Below are 23924 nucleotides of genomic sequence, written 5' to 3'. Positions count from 1 at the left end.
CGTACAGCGCTTCAAACGGCGCTGCCTTAATACTTGCGTGGTAGCCGTTATTATACGAAAACTCTACCAAGGGTAAGTGGGGTTCCCAACTTTTTCCGAAATCTAAAACGCATGCACGCAACATATCCTCCAGGGTCTGAATAGTCCGTTCACTTTGCCCATCCGTCTGAGGATGGTATGCTGTACTCATATCGAGACTGGTGCCCAGTGCGCTTTGCAGCGACTTCCAAAAGTGCGAGGTGAAACGAGAATCTCGATCGGAAATGATCGAGACAGGCACTCCGTGTCTAGACACCACTTCTTTCATGTATACGCGAGTCAGTCTTTCCATTTTGTCCGTTTCCTTAATTGCTAGGAAGTGTGCCGATTTAGTCAACCGGTCAACGATCACCCAGATGGTATCGCATCCCGTCGGTGTCTTAGGCAAACCCGTAATAAAGTCCATTGAGATGTGCTCCCATTTCCACATTGGGAGTTCCGGTTGTTGCAGTAGACCAGATGGTTTCTGGTATTCTATCTTGACTCTGGCACAAGTCAAGCATTTGCTCACGTAGGTGGCAATGTCGGCTTTCATGTTCGGCCACCAGTAAAGTGCCTTTAAATCATGATACATTTTATCTGAGCCAGGGTGGATAGAATATCGGGACTTATGAGCTTCGTCCATCACTAGAGTTCTCAACTCTCCGTATCGTGGAACCCAAATCCGATTCTCAAAATATCGGGCCCCGTCCGATCTGGTTTCAAGTTGCTTGTTCATGCCCCGCATGAGTTCCGACGGAAGATTATCATCTTTCAAAGCTTCCAGTTGCGCATCGCGAATCTGATCGGGTAAGCTGGCATGAATCGTGAGTTGCAATGCTCTCACCCGTCTGGGTTTATCTGTTTCCTTTCTGCTGAGGGCGTCGGCCACCACATTGGCCTTGCCAGGGTGGTACTTGATGGCACAATCGTAATCTTTAAGCAGCTCGACCCAACGACGCTGTCGCATGTTCAGCTCCTTCTGATCGTAGATATGTTGGAGACTCTTGTGGTCGGTGTAAATGGTAAACTTGGTACCGTACAAGTAATGCCTCCATATCTTAAGAGCAAACACCACAGCTCCGAGTTCCAAATCATGGGTCGTGTAGTTCTTCTCGTGAACCCGTAGTTGTCTAGAGGCGTAGGCTATAACCTTCTCGAGTTGCATCAGCACACAACCGAGACCTTGTATAGATGCGTCACAGTGTACCTCAAAATTTTCCGTTCCCTCGGGGAGGGCTAAAATAGGGGCGCTACAAAGCTTGGTTTTCAACAGTTGAAAAGCGGATTCTTGCGCGTCACCCCAGTTGTACTTAGTGCCCTTGTGGGTCAAAGCGGTGAGGGGTTGAGCAATTTTTGAAAATCCCTCGATGAAACGCCGGTAGTAGCCGGCCAGTCCTAGGAATTGTCGCACCTCAGCCGGAGTCTTAGGTGCTTCCCAGTTTTTGATGGCCTCTACCTTACCGGGATCGACATGTATACCATTCTCGTTGATCACATGTCCTAAAAAGTGAATCTCGCGAAACCAAAATTCACATTTCGAGAGTTTAGCATACAGTTGTTCCTTCTTCAATAGTTCCAGAATTACCCTTAGGTGCTCTTCGTGGTCAGTCTCGTTCTTGGAGTAGACGAGAATATCATCGATGAAAACAATCACGAACTTGTCGAGGTACGCCTTGCATACTCGATTCATGAGATCCATAAATACGGCTGGCGCGTTGGTTAGGCCAAAAGGCATAACCGAAAACTCGTAGTGACCATACCGTGTTCTGAAAGCCGTCTTTGAGATATCTTCTTCGCGCACTCTCAGCTGGTGGTAACCGGATCGTAGATCAATCTTCGAGTAGTAACTCGATCCTTGAAGCTGGTCAAACAAATCATCAATTCGGGGTAAAGGATAACGGTTCTTGACCGTCACCTTGTTCAACTCCCGGTAGTCGATGCACATTCGGAAAGTCCCGTATTTCTTTCGGACAAACAAGACAGGGGCTCCCCATGGCGATGAGCTAGGTCGGATAAAACCCTTATCCAACAAATCTTGCAACTGAGTGGACAACTCCTGAAGTTCCGCCGGTGCGAGCCGATACGGGGCTCGTGCTATGGGTGCTGCACCGGGTGTCAACTCGATTTGGAATTCGACTTGACGAATAGGAGGGAGTCCGGGCAAATCCTCTGGGAAAACTTCCGGAAAGTCTCGCACAACCGGTATGTCTTCAATTCGTTTCTCCTCCGCGGGTTTCTCAACAATCTGCGCCAAAATTGCCGGATGACCCTTTCGTAGATACTTCTGTGCCTTCAAAAGGGTAATGACGCTGGTGGTCATGCCGCTTCTCTCGCCTCGGACTGAAATGATCTCGCCGGAAGGGGTGGTAATATGGACTATCTTATCATGGCATATAATCTCCGCTCGGTTCTCGGATAACCAGTCCATGCCGACAACGACATCGAAACTACTAAGCGTAAAAGGAATAAGGTCGATATCAAAGATATGACCTGACAGTTTCAACTTACATCCCGCAAGTATATGAGTTGTTACTACAGTTTTACCGTTAGCTAATTCGACAGGAAACTTAGCGTCTAACGGGGTTGGAGTAAGGTCTAAAAGTTGGCTAAAGGCTTTCGACACAAAACTCCTATCAGCTCCAGTGTCAAATAAAACAGAAGCAAAACAATCGTTTACAGGGAACTTACCAGACACCACATGCGGGTCATTGCGGGCTTGACCCGATCCAATCACAAACGCTCTTCCTTTGCCATTGCCTCCACCATTACTGCCACTTCCATTACCCCCGTTATTGTCATTCTGTTTCAGCTTGGGGCAATCCTTCCGGAAATGACCTTCCTGCCCACATTCAAAGCATCCCTTAGTTGTCATCGGTGGCTTAGGAGCACCCTTTGCCGCAAGGTCTCCTCTACATTCTTTCGCTTGGTGACCTATCTTTCCGCATCTTTGACACTTGACACGGTCACACTGGCCAACATGATGAAAGTTGCACCTGTTGCACTTTGGATATTTCCCAGCATATCCGCTCGAAACCTGCCCGCTACCGTTGTGGTTGGTGTTGTTGTTGTGATTCTGAGTGTTAAAGCTCCGAGTAAATTCGGGCTTACGGTAGTGGTGTTGCGGTGGGAGGTTCGAGGATGAAGATCTGGTGTTGTCAAACTTTCTCTTCCCGCTGTTCGGGTTGCTGTTGCTGTTACTGTTGCTGACGTGGTCACTACTCGGGTCGTCACGGGCTTTAGTGGTCGAACCCCTAGGTGGTAACGCACCTTGGGTCACAGCCTGATCCGTCAGTTTGTGAGCTAAACGGATCGCTTGTTGGATCGTGGCTGGTCGGGAAGACGTCACCATGCCCTGAATTTGCGGTGCTAAACCATCAATGTACATTTCTATTCTCTTGCTCGGCGGATCCACCATCCGCGGACACATCACAGCCAACTCGTGCGAACGAGTGGTGTAGGCTTCGATTTTCGAACCCACCATCTTCAACGACCAAAACTCCGACTCTAACTTCGAAATTTCTTCCCTCAGACAGTACTCCTCTCGCATCATGCTCTTGAACTCCTCCCAGTTAATCGCGTTAGCCAGTTCCAACCCAAGGATCTGGACGTTTGAATTCCACCAAGTGAGGGCGGAATCCTCAAGTGTCCCAGCAGCGAATTTGACCCTACTGGCAGGGGGACAATTACACATCTCAAAAGCCGACTCGGCCTTCTCAGCCCAACGCAGGAAGCCTATAGCTCCCTCAGTGCCCTTAAACGTACTGGGCTTGCAGTCTAGGTAGTTCTTGAAGGTACACGTTCCACTCGGACCTCCAGTTTGATTCTGAACGTGTGCGGCTAAAGCGGCCGCCACATGGTCATTCAGCAGAGTTTGGAGTTTAGCTGCAGTCATGCTGATGTTACCACGTCCTCGTCCAGCGTTTCTTCCGGCCATTTCCTAGAATCACAGTATAAAATGTTAAACATGAATTTTTCCTTCATATACAACACACCATACATGAAAAAAAAAATAGGTAAGAAAGAAAATAAGAAACAACATCACATCACAACCACATATTAGTCTAAATAAAAATTCATGATTAAAACCATTGTATTCGCTACAAAGTATTTCCAATCAATCCTTAAAATCATAGAAAACAATAGTTCGGATGGAGACAACCCCTCCATCTAAGTGTCACACCACTAGATGTCGTCATCTGAGGACACCTCCGAGTGTGCCTCCTCCTCAGCCGGTTCTTCCTCCGGTTCTTCTTCGGGTTCCTCCTCGGGATCTTCCTCGGGATCTTCCTCAAGCTCCTCTTCGGGATCTTCTTCAGGTTCTACTTCAGGCTCTGCCTCGGGCTCGGCCTCAGGCTCTGCCTCAGGTTCGGCTGCGTTCTGAGCAAGTTGCATTTGTAAGACATCGCAACGCTCTAACGCTATCTCAGTTCGGGTCCTTGCTTCTTGGAGTTGCTCTTGCAAGTCTATCATCTCAGCTTGCATCTTCATCATAACCTTCGTTTGTTGCTCACTAGTCTCTTGCATATCTTTCATTGCCGCTGCCATGCGGGCAATCTCCTCCTGAGTCTCGGTTCCGTCTTTAAACAGTCTGGCAACATTTTCTCTCGTGTAGCGCATGTAACCCACATCACGCTCCAAACAAGAAACAACAGCTGCGAGAACTCGCTCCACAGGTTCGGTTATGGGTGGTAGAGTGTTGGGATAAGCAGGGTGGTTCGGGTGAGGCAACGGGGGAACTTGTTCGCGATAGACCATACGTCTGATCATGTTAGGGTACCAATCCCAGCTAACGTCGTTTTCGTAAAGGCCTCCGGATAGGCGGTACCTCTTCGGTGCGGGAGCTTCGAGCTCCGGGACTACGCGGGGTGGCGAGGCGGTAGGTAACTGAGGTTCCTTCCCGTGAGCATGCGTCATCGAATCGGATGATGATGAGGGTGGCGTCGACATTCCTACAGGTAAGCCGTGTATGCGCGCGTATGAGTGAAAGAGATAAAGAGATAAGATTACCAGACTACACAAACCTATGCAGTGCGTATCATTATAACTAATGGGTCGTCGCGGTTATAGTCTAGTATGCATGCAGCTTCTAGTTCGCTATAACCAATGGCTCTGATACCAATCTGTCACACCCTCAAAATCCACTAACGGAGTTTTACTGTCAGAGGGTGTGAACTGGCAGGATCGGAATCATCAGTTATAATCAAACCATAAAAACGTTTAAATGCAAATAAGTGCGGAAGCGTAAAAACCTTAATTCAAAAGCTGCGTCACGCAGGACGACTTAAAACCAAAGATAACTGTTAAAAATAAGTTTGCAGAATAAAAGTGTTTTCATTTAATGCATGCTCCTAAACCGCGCGCCCGCCTCGGCTACCTGAGAATAACATACTAAAAGTGTCAACACAAGGTTGGTGAGTTCACAAGTTATATAAGATAAATCGTTTAGCGTTTTGCGTAACCTCGTTACGGCGTTTCAGTGTTGCGTAACCACGTTACGGCGTTTAAGTGTTGCGTAACCACGTTACGGCGTTTAAGTGTTTTGCATTACCAGATAGTGTTACGTCAAATTATATATCGATAGGTAGCTAATCTATACAACAAGTATCGCTAAGTGGTTCGAGACCGAAGCTGACTGTTTATCAAGTGCCCGTCACCAGGTCAACCCAGACCATGGTAAGTGTTAGCCAAAATTACACCCACTCAACCTCCAGTTGAGCTTAGCGTCGGGTGGGGTTTGTCAAACCCAGTAGTACTACTCAACAGTGACTCGTTATTCCAAATATTAACCGGTTCGATGTGTGGGACTTCAAATGTTACGTTTGCCGCTTAGCCTTTACAAGTGATATATAATTTATAACAAAATCTTAAATATGCGTTTATCTCAGAAAATGCGTTTATCGGAGTATGTTATCTCCCCCAAGTGAAAAACGTTTGAAAACAGTTCAAAGAGCGGGCTAAGTGAAACTCACTGTTTGCGAAGAATATCCCGATATAGATCACCAAGTGATGCGCGTCGTAGAAACTCTCTAGCGTTCTAAATAACAAAGAGATTTTCTAAGTATCGGTACGTTTAACGAGTCTCTAGACTCGGCACATAATACCTATGCACGTAACAGATTTCGTGTTTCGTTTGTGAATCGTGTGTGACTTAAACAAGTACAATTGTGATACGATACATGAGTGAGCAATTACTTTCGTGTCACGTACTAATAACATACTTTACTAGCAATTATCCCCGTAAGGGCATTTTGGTCAACAAACAAAATTAACTAACCATTATTCCCCATAAGGGCAATTTGGTCAATTCATGGCAATCAATTAGCAACTATTCCCCGCAAGGGTATTTTGGTCAAAACATAACAAATATATAAAAACTATCATATTTCATGCATTTTTACACAACTCAGCAGTTAGTTTCATTATGACAGAATTTCTACATGAAAGATTGTACTATTTCACTGATCATAACGTCTCAATTAATTTACCAAAAATCACCACAGAAGCATACATATCTTAGGTTTCCAGAACATATTTTATCTTATTTTTATTCCACATATTTTTCTTATAATGACCAAAACATTACAGCAAACTCATATCAGTCAGATTCATGCGCAACAGAATTTTATTTGCAATTCCCGTTAAACGAAAAATCCAATAAATGCAAGACCACTTGGGTTTGGTTCCTAACTCAATGAGTCAACTTCCAGAAGTGGAACCAACCCAATTGGCCTCGTGGTTCATGAGATATAACATTTACAACTTAACCTAACAGCAGGTCTAACAGCTCAGCTTTGCACCACGTTTTTGTAAAATAATAAAAGTACACTTCTACTTGTCCAAAAATTACAAACTTATACTTCATGGAAACTAGACTCAACCTAGTTTACTTCAGTACCCACAATCTCAACCAATTTTCACGTTTACACTTCGTTACAGTCATTTAAACATCGTATACACATTCTGCCCAGATTCTGTTCACATCAAAACTTAACAATTTCACTAGCCATGGATCACAAATAAATCATATAACATGCTAGACACTAATACTACTATCCATGCATCTCAATTACACCATACATACAAGATTAGGGTTTGTGTTTTAACTCAAATCAAAGACAACAATGAATCATGCAACAACATCAATCTAGTTATCAATTCATTATCCAAATAACAACAATCATATTAACCATATACATGAACAAAATCGGCTGCCTAGGGTTTGTACTTAACCCATTAAACATCAAAATTAAACAACAAGAAGGTAAAGGATGATCAATTATACCTTCCTAGCACCTAGTTCTTGGATTAATCACTTGATTTGATGTGTATATGTGTGTGTTCTTGTGGACGGCAGCCGTGGAGAACAAAGGGAGGGCCGATCGGGGTTTGTGGTGTGGGGGAAAAGAAAAGAAAATAAGTTAGGGTTTGTAGTTAAGGTTATATTTATAATTATACAAGTTACACTCTAGTCCCTCTACTTCCAAGTGTTACATCTCTAGCCTAACTAATTGGTTCTTGTTTCTTGTTTAACATTCCACATAACATAATCAAGTAACACACATATATCTAACACATAATTATCACATAATTATTGTTTTGACGTTTTTCGTTCATTTATCAATCGTTTGCGTCAACTCGTTTGCGTTTCGGTGCAAATCCCGAAAGACTACACATGTAGTAAGTGTTAAGCGTCATTTAAACCCTAGTTTAAATGTAATGAAGTGTGCGTTATAGATTTAACGATCTTAAAGTTGAATTGACGGAGTTGAGTTAACGGAGTTAACCTGAAATTGACGATTGTCACAGCTTTTCATTAAACTTCAGTCTCCGAGTACGCAGTGTACTCGGCCTTCCTTCAGACTTGGTAAACATAGAAGTGTACTCGAAATCAGTTTCCGGGTAGACTTTACTTAGAAAATATTTTACCAAGTAAAATATTCACCGAGTAGACTTCAATCTTCTTGGACTTATCAAACTTTGCTCGACAAATCCTCACGAGCAACCTTGTTCTTCTATGATCCTATTCGGCTTTTTGTTAGTTGAATAACTTATTGATAAGGCGTACTCGGGAGTACATACCTTACTCGAGCAGAACCTTACTCGATATAACTTAGAGATATTCCATCAACTCATCAAGTATACTCGGACCATAATTATTAAATAATACCTTGCCCGGTCTTCCAATTACTTGGCTTCTTGGACTTGGTTGACCATACCTTACTCGGAAGAGTAAAATACTTGGTCTTGAAGAACAACCCTGCTTGACAAAGTGAACCTTACTCGGATATGCCAAATAGATGAACCTTACTCGGAAATCACCAAAAAGCATACCTTGCTCGGATATCCACTTAAGAAGATTATTTGAAGTAAACCGTGCCCGGAAGGCAAAATCTCGTACTCGGCTAAGTAAAAGCTTACTCGAAAGTCCAAGGTGTACCCGGATTCAATACTTAGCAGTTTCTGAGGAGGTTGAGAAGATTCCAATCTTCAATATTCTTCAATTAGGTCAAATCTCCTCATTTGGGTCAAACTCTTGACCCAACACGAGTGGGCATTGGTTACCAAAAATGAGGTGTCGATGAAACCATTGTCAATGCGTCGGACGCCGGCCACTACGACGGTCATATGATCATACTAGACTGAGAATATGTTGGACCTCTCCGAATGCAGTTCAAATAAAGCAAGTAAGCAAATTAGGCATAAACTGATATGCACACAAGGATTAAACAGTTGCGATTTTGAATACTAGATAATAGATAAATACGGTAAATACGCATAAGTCCCCAAAACGGTTAAAAATGAGTTAAAAGGGGGAGTGAAATACTCACCTGATCAGATGAAAGAATTATCAATGATGATATGAGAATGATGAACCCTTCGGGATACACCGACAAGGATTCCTAGTTAAATAATATAATAAGAATTAATTATAAGAGATATAAGATGATTAAATAAATTAAGATTTTGATGGAGAGTGAATTATGATTGGGATTATAATGTTATAGATTTAGACGATTGATTTATATAGTTAAAATCACTTGTCTTATTAAGTAGTAATTCACTAATATTATCCTTGAGTAAATATATAATTACGTACATAAATCATTTAAATAATATGAGATATGCTTGAAATAATAAAATCTAAATAAATAAATGAGGAAGTATACAAATTAAATAAAATAATTCAATTAAATATAAAGTGAGATATACGTTTAATCATTTGAATAAATAAAATACTAATATATAGATAAATGGATAATCATAACAATGTATAACTATTTTAGATATAATATGTAGTAAGATGTAAATAGATACTTTGTTTAAATCTTACAAGGAAAAAATCTAGTTAACACGTTTATTGAATATATATATATAAATATATATATATATATATATATATATATATAATGTAAACAAATTTATAAAAACGTTCAATAACAAGAAAACATCAATATTGGTTTCGGGTTTTAATAAAGTAACGTTCGTTTAATTTAATATTATAAAAAAACATATACTTACATATATATATATATATCCGGAAACTAGCAACGAGATTAATTGACCAAACACGGTAACGTTCTAAAGTCGGCTTGATAAAATACCATCAATCTTATATTCTATAATAATATTAATTTAATAAACTCATTTAAATGCCTAAAACAACAAAAATAAAAACTAAAAGAGCAAAAAAATTAAAAGAGCAAAAGGGGCTGGCCGGGACTCGAACTCACGTCCCTGACCGGCTCCCTGATGAATCACACATGCACTGATCCAACTGAACTGAGCTGCTGGTTGGTAATAAATTGCAAACAAAAGTTTAAATACAGAGTTAGATTTCCCCCAATTTGATTATAAACCCTAGAGATATCAATTGATTAATCGGTTGTATGATGGTTAGATTAAACTTAGGGTTAATGAATAACTGATTAAAGCAAACTATAATCATATATAAATTACCAGATCTCGTTGCATCTTGATCATCAACGGCGGTCAGGAAGATGACAGCCATACACGATCTTGTAGGACTAGTTGCAGGCAGTTATGGGGATGAATTCCTATTGTTTAATTGTATTATCATTATGTGAAAATGGTCTAACCCGAAGTAGTTATAGACGAATTGATAAAAACGTAAATACGATTAAATTTTGATTCTTATTACCCAAATTAAAATATCGGTATAGTTTGTGATACAAGCATAAACAATCTAAAAAGATCAATTCCTATTATACCACGAGAATTAAGCAACAAGCAAGGAAACGGGTTACTGGTTGGGTTATTGAATCGGGTTTGTGTAAATGGGTATATGGGTTTTAATATAATATAATCCATATTTGCAAAACAGACTCTGATCTAATGAGGTGAAGACAATATAGGCTTAAAGTATATATATTAGGGTAAAATTTGTACATTTTCCAAGTTAATTTATGTATAATAAATATATATAATAAACATTTAAGAATAAAATAATTACTCGATAAACGTGATAATTTCATTGATAAAATAACCCGAACATAAAAGCGGGTCAGGTAACGGATATAATATTAATTTGAAAATCTGAGTTGTTACACAAAAAGATTTAAAAGTTCTGTACAAAAAGTTTAGAAGTTCTGTACAAAAAGTCCAGAACGTTTAAAGTTTTGTGCAGAACGTTTAAACATGAACCTAATCATAGCTCAATTAAGTGTATTATTCTGCAATTTCATAATCGATTGATGATTCTAAAACCTCTTACACATCAATTCAATTGATTAAATCAACAATTTTTGATCAATTTAAAGATTTTTAATGTTCAGTGACGTTCTATTTCAATTTTGGTTTTTGACTTTTAAGATTTCATACTGTAAGTTGTGATTAGAGTTTAGAAATTGGATGAGATAGATTAAGGAGTCCTGAATTTGGATCGGAATCGATTTTAAATCGATGAATTTGATCACAAACTACTGTTTGAGTTATTTACCAAACTGCCACCGCGTGAAATGGAAATCGATGATCAAGAGTGTCGCGTACATGATGTACGATAAGTCATTATTGTACAATAACTCACCCATATATATATATATGTGGGGGGGGTGGGTTATAATAAAAAGAAATAGTTTCCTTTGAATAGTAAGAATAAATCTAAGCCCTTAGATCTATGATCTAGTGGTTGGGATTGGTAGTTTGCAAACTACCAAATAGTTTCCTAAGATCTAGAATTTTGGCTACATAGTTTCCTAACTCTAAATTTTATGTCATTACTACTCTTCCTACAAAACTATGTCTTTTTATTTTAACCCTTATATATATATATAAGGGTTGACATAATTTAAGAACTCTAAAAAAGTTAAATACTCTTAGGAACTCTTAACAACCAAACATTTTTTTTATTTTTTTTTATATATTAATATTATTTAAGAGTAGTTTTATCATATTTTATATAAAAAATTTGTATTACATATATTAACCACAAGTTTACATATGTGTAAAATTTATGTACTAACAAATTTACATATATGTAAAAAAAATAGATATGCATAAGAAAAAATTTTCAAAATTGTAATCGTAAATATAGAATATAAAAAAGGATAAGACTACACTCAAATGACATTAACATACAAAAAATTTATAAAATACATTAGTTTTCAAGGGTTCCTTCAAGTTCTTAACTCGATATTTTATTAATAAAATTTTCCGAACATAAAATTGGGCCAGGTAAATGATAAGAATATAATTTTGAAAAATCCGAGTTGTTACATCCGCCGGCTGTGAGCAATTTTCTCATCCGCAGGATTGGTTCCACCGATAGCAGAAGAGTTACACGTTTGCAAGGAAGTTTCTGTGAGCCACGGGCAATGCTTTGTTAGGCTGTTTCCAACTTCCCCGAGCCGGGAGTAAAGCTTTAGCAAGTCTTTTCCATCTTCCACGGGTCGTGAGTAAAGCTTCGTGAACTACGACACATTCGCAAGGGAGGCTTCCGCGAGCGAAACTCTGGCAGGACGTTTCCATCTTCCGCGAGCCACACGCAAAAGCTTCCACGGGTCTTTTCCGACTTCCACGCTCCCTGAAACTTATTAAAATCTTTTTCATTGTTTAGCTTAGAAAAACATATTTCTTGAAAAACATATGTCGTTACAATTTAATGTTTTCGTTTCCTTTGATGGATGGTAAATTGATAAATATACCAATAAAAGTAACACTCATTCTGTATTTAGGCTGAGTGGTTAGAACTACTATTGTATGAGAAGTTTTATTTCCTAAATTGGTTCATAACCTAATTTCTTTCAATTATACGTATATGACACTAAGAATGAATTTTTCAATAGAAAGAGCGTTTTCAGACACGTTTTTGCGTGTGTATTTTTTTTTATTAAGTTCATTTAAAAAAATCATTTTGAGATATAAATAAATCAATTTATGTGCACGTATTATATATACAATTTCATATTCCGTAATTATTTGCTTTACTTGTAATTTTATAATTTTGATCATCTCGTGTGTAACACGGGCTCTAAAACTAGTAGTAGTATAATCTAAGGATTGGTTGCCAAAAAGTAAAAACTGTTTCGGCTATATTGGATGATGGGCCTAAACTTTGGGCTCAATCTTGGTTGCAAAGGTCATGTCTGGTCAAATCCGGTTTTACATATGAGTTGGAATAGTTGCGTGTGGATAGATAAATAAGTCTATTTTTGTTTAAATGTATTGGTGCTAATCCGGATTTTAAGAACATGTATAGTTGGGATTTTAGCACCATTTTAGTTGTCTGTTTTCTCTTTGGGGTGTATTCTACCTTAGGGAAATGTCCAGGTAGCGTAAGTGCCTTCGTTTAGTATTTCTTTCATTATTTCTTGTAAAGTTTGTGAGAGACTCGTCCTTTTTCCAAAAAGAAATATTAAATAAATAAATTGAGTAGGAAAAAAGAAAACGTAGTTGAAATCAGTTTCTTTGTAAAGGTGATGTGTACACCATAGATCACAAATATCTTAATAAGATGACAAGTTAATTACGTTTTCTAGTAGTCTAAGAACTTGCTATAATAATACAATATGGATTGGCATCACACAACCATGAATCACACACTTAGCGAAACACAAGCAAATGTACTTATTGTTAAAATCCTCCAAAAATGGTATCAAAACTTTATAAGAGGAATAAAACTCCTCGAATTTATAGAATACGCGCATCTATGTAGTTAGTACTTAGTACATGATTGTGTGTTACATTCCCTGATTTTTTTCATATAAATTTAGATCCCAAAACTAGATCCCAGTGACAAATTTATATATATAAAAAGATAACATAACATGCTACTTTAGGCTGTCAGGTTATAAAACTTGGTTCTGGTAACCCTTTAGCGAGCTGTGGTTATAAAGATGGTTTTGGCAGCATGTTAAAATGTGATTTAAAAAATATTAATAGTAATCATCTTAATTTCAAAAATAAAAGAGACATGATAATGAGATATGATGAATTTAGATACCCTTGTACCCATAATTTCATTTTGACTTAAGAGCATCTTCTTAAACTCCATGATGAGCATATTCCAAAATATGTGACTAAAAAGAGTTACGAAAATTGTAATTAATAATAATAATTACTGTTATATTTATTTTTATCATCATCATCTCTGGATCTAAACTAGTTACAACTTGTCTTTCTTCTTGTCCCCAACTTTTTGGGAAGTGAACCTGGACATTATAAGGGCCACCTACATGATCAAGAATGAATAAGGGCTAATTACTACATCTTGTCCCTCTTAAGTCTTGTCCTTCTCAATTTGTGGTTTTTGGTTTTAACGTAAAATTAATCAAAGTACTAGAATAATAATATAATACCATTTTTAATTTTTATATTTGTTTTTCAGTCTTTCAATCAAAAGTTTGAAACCTTTCTTTTCTTTGAGAAATTACGTAAACCTCAAATAAAAATTTGTGTTGTTTTAAAAAAGGATTACTTTATAAAATAGTAACCTAAGTTTTAAGATTGTTCCAATCAAGTCATTCACTTAAACATCATTTGTTCTAATCAGGTCGCTTAACTTTTAAAATTATTTCAATTATAGATATTTTACCTGATTAGCAGGTTAGTTTGGTTTTATTAAAATTAATTAAATAAAATAAGATAAATCACAAAAGTTACTTCTTCCCGATATCACCAACTCACCACTAGTCCACCACATTTAACCAACCACCAGTACTACCAAGACTTTAACGATCATCACTAGCCGAAATTACCACCACCACCTGATATACCATGTTGCTCAACCCCAAACATAACTACAAGTCAATTTCCCGGCCAACAACCATCACTGTCTGCGCCTTTCCTCCGACATGCTATAACCACCATCACCATCGGCAACCATTTCAGGCTCTAAAATCAAGGAGGTGTGAAGCCTATATCGGAAAAACGAAGGGGTTATACGATTGCGATAGAAAAGATGAAGGGCTTGTATTCTTGGGTTTCGAAACCCTCGCCGCGTCTGGTGATCACTTGAGATGGACCTGGTGGAGTCGTGGTGGTGGTCTTGTGGTTGAAGATAGGAAGGGAGTAGAGTGATAGGTTTCTAATATATATTATATTAATCTTATAATATTTAATTAATTTTAATAAAACCAAAATAACCTGCTATCTAGGTAAAATACTTAAAGAAAAGTCTAAATAACCTACTAATCAGGTAAAATATCTATGATTGGAACAATTTTAAAAGTTAAATGACCTGATTAGAACAAAAGTTTAAGTGTGTGACCTGATTGAAACAATTTTAAAACTTGATTACCATTTTACAGAGTAATCCCTTTTAAGAACCTCATACTACTCACATTGTAGTCTTTAAAACCCAATATTTCAATATGTTTAGAGAAAATATAAATAGAGGGAACAACAAAGCACCTTACATTGGAATATCTATAATAACGAAAAAATTGATAGAAACAATAGTGACACTTTATATTTAGAGGGTTATTATTCACTAGTTTATAATATTTTATGAGAGTGGTAGTAAAGACAAAATAATAAAATAATTTTATGGGATGCAATTTGGGAAAACTTCCATTTATATATTTAGGTCTTATGGGTGAAAAAAATATTGCAAATCAAATACATGGAAAATTATTATAGAACACAAACATAGATGAACGAATGAAACATATGTTCATGTTCGTTCGTTTAATTATAAGAACACAACATAAATGAAGTTTTTGTTGAACGGTTCATGAACAAACAAAATAATTAACTCCTCTATAAAGCTTACATTATTGTCTTTATAGTGCTTATGTCACATTTTAATCATTGTATTTAAAGTTAAGTATCACCACTAATCCGGTTATTCGGTTGACCCGAAAACCTGACTTTTTTCCAAAAATGAACCCGAAACCCGACCCTATTAACTATTCAGGTTAACCCGAATTACCCGATTAATACTTTTGACCCTATTTAACCTGACCCGAATTTGCTTAATCAGGTTCGATTCGGGTTAATCGGGTTCGGGTATTTTGGACACCTCTAGTGTTCGGTGCTTTAGGTATTTTTTATATGTCACTCTTCCATGTTCCTCCGATGGGAGTGATGAAGAGGTTGGAGCAACTTCGTTCAAGCTTCTTTTGAAGAGGAAGCACTGATAAAAGGAAAATGCATTGGCCGTTTTGGAAGTTGGTTTTAGCCTCGAATGATAAAGGTGGGTTAGGGGTGGACTCTTTGGAAGGTTTTAATAATGTGTTATTGCAAAAGTGGAGGTGGAGGTTTGTGAATGAGTCAAATGCTATATGGGTGAAGGTTATTGATTCTTTGTATAGTATGGAGGCGAGTGTGTTGTTCTTTTGAAAAGTGAACAGTGTCTGGGTTAGCATGCAAAAGGTTTTTAAAAAACTCAATGACTCGGGTAGTGTTCCATATCATAAGATTCGGAAACGCATTGGGAGGGGAAACGACATAATGTTTTGGAAACATATCTGGTGTAATACTATATGTTTAGCATAAAAGTTTCCAAGATTATTTGCTTTAGAGCTAGAGAAAGATTGCTTGGTGGTTCAAAGGTCAAGAGGGCACTTGTGCACTTGGCGTAAAGATATTCGTGGGGGTGTTGAAATGGCACAATTTTTAGATATGAAAATCTAATTAGTTATCTCTCTCTCTCTCTCAAATGATAATGATCGATGGGTTTGGACGATACAAGGGATGACTGAATTTGTGGTTAGGGGGTCCGAGAACATACAGATTATCATACGCCTCCAAACGGTCTGAGGAAACTATTTGGTTCTCTTGTCTACCTATGAAGTTTATATTTGCGGGTGGCGGGTTTTGGGTAATCGTATCGCAACTCGGTCTAATTTAGTGACTAAAGGTATTGATGTTCCGTTTACTCTATACCCCTTGTATAATGACTGAACAAAATATGTCCTTCATGTGCTTGGTGGTTGTAACATAGTAAAGAACATTTGGATTTTGGTTGAAAAATGGATTGATGTCAGTTTAAAGTTTTAAGATTTCCTTAAGATTTCATGGATTGGAATGATAGCTCTTTATTAAGTGTGGGCATTGTGGCTATGAAATAAGTTTTAGGTTCAATTATATATGTGACTTGGTAGGATATTTGAAAGCTTCAGAATGATTTGGTGTTTTTCAACAGTCGATTAAAAAACTTGTGATTGCTTGATGATGTTATGTATTTTTCTTTTTATTGGTTCTCGTGTAGGAAAAATAAGTATAAGATTTCTTGGACAGAGTGGATGAAAAATCTCACGCTTTTCATGTAGTCTTTCTATTCTTTGTCTGTCTAGCTTTTAGCTGGTCGGTGCTTTATAAAATCTCGTTGTTCAAAAAAAAATTTGTTTGTAAGAGATAAATAATAAGATGTGAGGAATTTTTAAAATTAAATAAAATTTAGAGAAAAATGTGATTTTTAAGCTAATTACAAAGATGGAGATATATATTCTATTAAACAAAATTTAGAAAAAAAAATGCTATTTTTAAGATGTTTTTACACGTTCAAACTCCATCTCAATATTTATCTTCCTTACAAACATATATTCTATTATTATTTTCTCTCTCATGCACGATGCACATTCACAATTAACTACAGAGGCCTCTATATATACATGGATGCTTTTTTGTTTTCTTTAAATTGTACACTATTATAGAGAATGAGATGGAGTGATGTTTTGGATGGGCTTCTTTAAATTATTCTCTAAAATCTAGAAATAAAGAGTACATGAAGGATGGGATATGAATGCTCTTACAAATGCAAAAATGAGGCCATCCACAACTTACATGTATGCCTGTAATTGCAAGTAATCGAAATACAAACTTATATGTTATCAAAGCTAACTCCTAACTCGCAGTCAATGTTTTCCTAACCGGATCGAAAAGCGAACCAGACAGGTACCGACCGAACAATTTTCTTCTAAAACATGACTGCTAGGGCGTTGAAACTAAATTTTTCAAAAAAATAACATTTTTTAATAATAAAACCGGTTCAACCGGTCCGGTTTTCCGGTTCTCTGAAACCGATCGAACTGCATAGAACCGGACCGGTAATGAACCGAATCCAGGTCGGTCCCAACAACATTGCTCACAGTAAGTTTTTTTAATATATAAATTGATAGTGTTTACCCTTTTGTTATTCTAATGATATAACGCAATGCTTTATAAAAATTCGAATATATCGTTGCGACATGCTTATTTTAAGTTTTGATTAAAGTTTTACTCAAAATCGAACGAGTCAAATATAATTGATTTTTTTTATTCTTTACTATGACGAATCAAACTATGCCGTTCAAACAACTTTGGGAGAAGTACTAGTATTTGTTATTATGGTCTCGGTACAAATTTTGTTTTGTTGTAACTTAGTTGTCTTCAGTTTTCACAATATATATCTTTGGTATCGTAAGCAATTGTGAGTGTCTGCATCGTACATGTGTCGTGACGAACAAAACTGATACCGTCCCAACATATCAATACCACAACATAGTATCTGTATTATAAAAAACCAAACTGATACTGACCGAAAGCCCGTCACGTGTTTAGGTTTTTTCCCTCGATATTATGGTGTAAATTTCGTTGTGAGAATATTCATACCTTACTTTTTAGTTTTCTGTCACACGAAGCTTGTTCTATTAACATTACAAATTTGTAAAAAAATGTAAATGATATATGATGTGGAGTAACAACAGAATACAGGTGAAGAAGTTGCTGCTGAGTCTAGGGTTAATAACACTAGGTACCACCAAACAAATGACGGATGATGAGTGTTTATATTGGTTGGGCCTAGTAAACTGTTAGTTTTAAATTCTAAAAATTTTAGATCGCGGTATCTTGGCCTAATCCCGTATTTACGTAACTTGCAAGATCGTGGCTCGTGACCTATAGGATGCTATTATAAATTTACAAACTTTTATTTCTTTTCATAATCAATATCTATGTCATTAGACCAGTGCCGGCTCAGAGAATTGAAAAACAAATTTGGGCCGATGGCAAAAAATATTTTGGGCCTAAAGTAAAAATAGTATTTTGTTGGGTTTAAACAATTTAATTTTTAAATTGGATTCATTGTTTATGATTTGGGTTGTTTAAAAAACTATAGTATAAAAATAGGCTAAAAGATGTCTCAAATGAGGCTAGAACCCACAACTTTTTAGTTGAAATTCATACCCCTTGCCACTAGACCAAATTTGTTATTTTAAAATTGTGTTAAAACATTAAGTATAGATATAGTATTTCATAAAAATACATAAAATTTTAAAAAAAAACTGAGCCTAGTGGGTAGTCGGGCATATGGCCGTCGACTACCCTGCCATATGCCATGGCCGGCCTTGCACTAGACTTTGGAATGCTTCGGGAAATAAGAAAATGCTATAGTAGATTAGTAGTGCCAATGACTTATATATCAAAAGTAGGTTATAAACATTTCACTCCTCTAATTTCTAATACACCTCGTTAGGAAATGGCATGTGTGCATCCAACAAAAAAAAAAGGCAGCAAATATAACAAAAAATGCATGGTGAATGGTTGCATGCAAATGAAACCGTTATAAATTCATTAGATATAAGCGTGCCATCAGACCAACCACGTCTCACCGGCTGGACCATTGTCTGTAAACACATTGGAATTGCTGAGGATACATCCCAAAATAGATTTTTGTTTTGATACATGGTGTTAAAACTAAGTTTCTACGAAGGGTCACACCAGCACCTGCTAAATTACACCAGTGTTTGAGAAACTAAGTTTGAAGATAACATAATAAAAGATTTCATCAACCCATTAGAAAATATAGAGCTTCAAAATGTGTGGGTTCATGTTCGTTTCGAGCTTTCTTCGTTAGCTCATTATGAGAATGGTGTGTTTAACCTCATCAACTTGCAACCCACGTTTCAAGGTAAGTCTAGCTGTTTAATTCTTGAACTCATCGTTTTTTTTTTCTTAAACATCGCATTAATTACTCATTGTAGCTTTCTATTATACTCATCATTCTCCATTCCTCTCTTTTTTATTCTAATATAATTATAACTAGGTTACTAACCCATGTAGTAGACGGGTGGAAAATAGGAAATTCCTCACGTAAAGAAATTTGATTATATGTTTGAATATTATATTCTTCGTCTAATAAACACAAATAATTTTAACCGACAATATCGTCCGTTCTTGAAAGCAAGTTCATTGAACTTGTCTAAAATCGAAGGATACACAAAGTCTATTAAATCATATACTGGATATAATGAATTGTTAATTAGAAGATCATCGGGAATTTGTACATTCATTTGTCATCATTTGGACCCCCATCCCCAACATTCCCTTCACTTATATCCAATAATTAATTCGCAAATTATTTTATTGTTCCAAGTCTTATGCCCCTCTTCAACATGTAAGGATTGACATCCAACTGTGAGCTTCGTGTTTTTTTGACAGTTTAAGTATCTTTCACTTTGACAAGATGTAGGAAGAACTTATTGAAGTGTAATTTAAAATAAACACGAACAAAAGTCTATACAATCTAACTATTTATTTAACAAAAGTATCATAAATTTAATATTTACAACTCCCTAAATACTTCCTTTTATTCAAGGTTTATACTTTAATTTGTAGCATTTCGTTGTTGTCAAAGATTAATATAAAAAGGAACAAATTGTTTTTTAATAGTTACTAACTAAACACTTAGAAACATCAATTGGCTTATATGACTTGTTTAACGATTCATAGAGCCATAACTTGTATACACTCTAATATTGACTTGAACTTGTTATGACTTCAACTCAAGATGCTAATAACCCATCTGGTATTATAGTATTTTCCATAATACCTTACTGGAAAACCGTAATATTTCAACATCTCCATTGATTTTTTTATTTTGATATGGACCCTCAAGAGATTATAAGAAAACTATATAATAATTAAAATCAATACAAACAAAAAGGGAGAAGGAAAAGAATTGTTAATGAAAAAATGAATAATATGAGAATCGACTATTACAGTATCAAATTAAACCTTACCAGAAAATAATTAATCTCCCTTACTGGAATTGGCGATGACGGAGATGGTAATCCGAAACACACACACACACACACACAGATTATAATGGTTAGGGTTTTCAACCTTAAGATTTATATAATGTAAATGATATTATTTAGTATGTTTTTAAATTCTAATAATATTTACAATAATTAATATCATAATTACATTAAAAGGTTAATTATGATTTGTTTGACTAAAAATATTTAAGTTATTGTAAATTTTAAAATTTAAAATTGGATATCTTTTTAGTAATAATGAATTTTTAATCATGCTACATTTAGACATTATGGAATGTTTGACCAGTTAAATTTTAAAATTTAAAATTGAAATCCTTTTAAATATAATAAGTTTCAATCATAGTAATGTTACACATTATGAAATGTTTGACCATTGATTTACAAAATTTACCTTTGAGTTACAATTTAAAGTTTATAAAATTATTAAAATGGCATAAAACTTTGAGGACTATGGTTATAAAATGGTGACACAAAATAAACATAACTAAATGTAATTATGATAAAAAAACATATATATATATATATATATATACTTTTGAATGATAAAAATAGCACTAATGAAGACAATAGAAAAAAATTGTTATGTTCCAAAATCGAATTCTCATAAAAAATAGCACTAAGGAAGACAATACAAACTTTATTTCAATATACATCGTTGGATAAATTAACCTTACAATATTCCAAGGCATGTCAAAATGCAATTAGAGTTAGATTTAGATTTAGTGACGATATAAATCATTAAATTCATAATATATGTAAGGGAAATTTAACATCACAAAACATACTTGTATACATTAATTAAATGGTGACCAAATTTTAATTGTTTTGGTTGAAATGTTGACGAAATGTGAATACCTTTTATGGATTTTTTGACCAGATTGTAAAATATTTAAGTTATTGTAAATTTTAAAATTTAAAATTGAATCTTTTTTAGTAATAAAGAATTTTTAATCATGGTACATTTAGACATTATGGAATGTTTGACCAGTTAAATTTAAAAGTTTAAAATTTAAAACTGAAAATCCTTTTAAAAATAATAAGTATCAATCGTAGTAATATTACACATTATGAAATATTTGATCATTGATTTACAAAATTTACCTTTGAGTTACACTTCAAAGTTTTAAAGTTTATAAAATATTAAAATAGCATAAAACTTTGAGGACTATGGTTATAAAATGGTGATACAAAATAAACATAACTAAATGTAATTATGATAAAAAATACATAAAAAAAACATATACACATAATTATGATGTGCAACAAATATTTATAAAAAAACATACACACATAATTATGATAGTAAATTAATGAATGTGTTAACAATACCATTTCGTGTTGCACGATCATTTCGATCGACCAATCTTCGCAGGCTTTGAATTGTCCTTCAGCCGCCAAAGTTTCAAAATACGCACCTTTAGGATACACTCACTGTTAAGAACATCCAATTGGTTCAATATGGTGATGTTCGTTGGCTCCATCTTCCTAGTGATGAAAAATTAAAATAAACAAAACAAAAAATTCATTTAAGAACAATAACACTTTTAAGCCAAAATTTTTAAAAATGGAAGATATAAACACAACACAAAATAAAAACCTTAAACACAAAGATAATGGTTTTTGCTAAAGATGGTTTGATGGTGTAAGAATTACCGTATCAAAGTTAGGTATTTATACGGATTTAATCATGGGAGACTGGATTAGAAAAGGAAGGTATACAAGGAATTAATTAGAAACAAATTAGGGAATTTGAAATATCTTAAATTAACAATGAAAATTAGGGAACCAGGATTAATGAATTTTCAAATTTTGAATTATCTAAAATGTAATGTTCGAAAATTAGATTATTATAAATGTAATATTATTTAAATGTTGACTATATTTATATATACGGAAATAAACTTATTAATGTAAAAATATAAGTTATAAAAATAACCATGAATCATATGATTTATAAAATAACCATGTATCTAATATATAAAATCATAATCAATTATGATATAATCAACTTAAACCATATGATTAATGTAAAAATATAATTTATAAAATAACAATGTATGTAATATATAAAATTATAATAAATTTTGATATAATGAACTACTGAATCATATGATTGAAAGTTATAAAAATAGTTAACATAATATAATTATTTATTACACAATTACGGAATTTTATAATTGAACACTGATTATCAATTCCAATATAATCAATCCACTATAATCAATTAGAATATTTAAAATCAGCACCCTATTACACGGGTAATTGAGGTGGAATAAATATAAGTTATAAACATAACCATGAATCATATGATTTATAAAATAACCATGTATCTAATATATAAAATTATAATCAATTCTGATATAATGAACTACTGAACCTTATGATTAATGTAAAAATATAATTTATAAAATAACCATGTATGTAATATATAAAATTATAATAAATTCTAATATAATGAACTAATGAATCATATGATTGAAAGTTATAAAAATAATCAACATAATATAATTATTTATTACACAATTTTAATATAATTGAACACTAATTATCAAATCCAATATAATCAATTAGAATATTTAAATTTAAAATCAGCACCATATTACACGGGTAATTGAGGTGGAATAAGGATGATTAGTCAAATGTTATATTTAAAATTTAAAATCAGCACCATATTACACGGTCAACATTTGTATTTTTAGTAAACCTTAAGGATGGTTAATCAAATCATTAATGAATTGAGCCATTAATGATTTAAATTTAAATATTATAACATATTCTAATTGAAAAATTCCGTAATTAAACATTATCCTTAATCAAAGGTTTGATTAACTATTTGATTACCTATTAATAACAAAATTTCGTAATTAAACAATTTCCGTAATTAATAAGTCAATAGGTCTACATCCGTAATTATAGTAAAGCTTAATGATTTATAATCAAATAGTTAATCAAATAATCTCTTCTGAAAATTGTTATCATTAATCAATTAATCAAATATTTAAATGAAAGATAATAATAGTTATAGTATACATAATAAAGAAATCGTAATTATAGTTATAATATACATAAAAAATCCGTAATAAAAAATAATAAAATAAAATTAGTTTTAAAAGATAATTATAGTTATAGTATACATAATAAAGAAATTAATTATCTAAATTATACATTATCTATTCTCTAAAAAATATTAAACCTGGTGGGAAAGAAACATAAAGCTTGTGAATGAAATCAAACAAAAATAATAAAATAAAATTAGTTTTAAAAGATAATTATAGTTATAGTATACATAATAAAGAAATCGTAATTATAGTTATAGTATAACTATAATTGTAGTAAAAAAATAATTAAATATTAATTATAGTTATTAAGTTGAAACATAATTATAAAAGATTCAAATTTCAAAAA

The sequence above is a fragment of the Bidens hawaiensis genome, unplaced genomic scaffold (genome assembly GCF_021521415.1).
Source record: "Bidens hawaiensis isolate Kalapana, Puna unplaced genomic scaffold, B.hawaiensis_p1.1 tig00007761_1, whole genome shotgun sequence".
NCBI classification, from domain to species: Eukaryota; Viridiplantae; Streptophyta; class Magnoliopsida; order Asterales; family Asteraceae; genus Bidens; species Bidens hawaiensis.
Note: the sequence above shows the minus strand (reverse complement) of the source record.